Source organism: Piliocolobus tephrosceles, chromosome 6, assembly GCF_002776525.5.
Source record: "Piliocolobus tephrosceles isolate RC106 chromosome 6, ASM277652v3, whole genome shotgun sequence".
NCBI classification, from domain to species: Eukaryota; Metazoa; Chordata; class Mammalia; order Primates; family Cercopithecidae; genus Piliocolobus; species Piliocolobus tephrosceles.
Genome location: NC_045439.1, coordinates 153,131,940 through 153,132,624, shown reverse-complemented (window position 1 = coordinate 153,132,624; position 685 = coordinate 153,131,940).

Genomic DNA, 685 nt, shown 5'->3' with positions numbered 1-685 from the left:
AGCTTGTTCTGTTACTTAAGAACTGATACAGAGATGCTGATCTAAAGGAATAGTTGCATTCAAGACTCTTCCTCCTCCCTGCCACCCCCTTTTCTCCGCTCATTTGTCCAGGAATATATCACTTCACTGTGGAGTATCCAAAATAAAGCTAAGGTTTTCCTGTTTAAGGTACTGAATCTAGGGTTCATAATAGAATTTTTTATCTTGAAGAAGAGTGTAGGTCATAATCAGTTCTCCTTAGCAGTCAAACAAAATTAAAATCATCCCATAGGTTACCAAAGTTCATACTAATAATATTATAGAATATAAAATTTATATTAGTCACATTACTATTCTTACTTGTGGCCTATAAAGATATATGTAAATTAAAAAAAAAAAAGAAAAGGCCGGGCGTGGTGGCTCAAGCCTGTAATCCCAGCACTTTGGGAGGCCGAGACGGGCGGATCACGAGGTCGGGAGATCGAGACCATCCTGGCTAACACGGTGAAACCCCGTCTCTACTCTAAAAAAAAATAAAAACTAGCCGGGCGAGGTGGCGGGCGCCTGTAGTCCCAGCTACTCGGGAGGCTGAGGCAGGAGAATGGCGTAAACCCGGGAGGCGGAGTTTGCAGTGAGCTGAGATCCGGCCACTGCACTCCAGCCTGGGCTACAGAGCGAGACTCTGTCTCAAAAAAAAAAAAAAAAA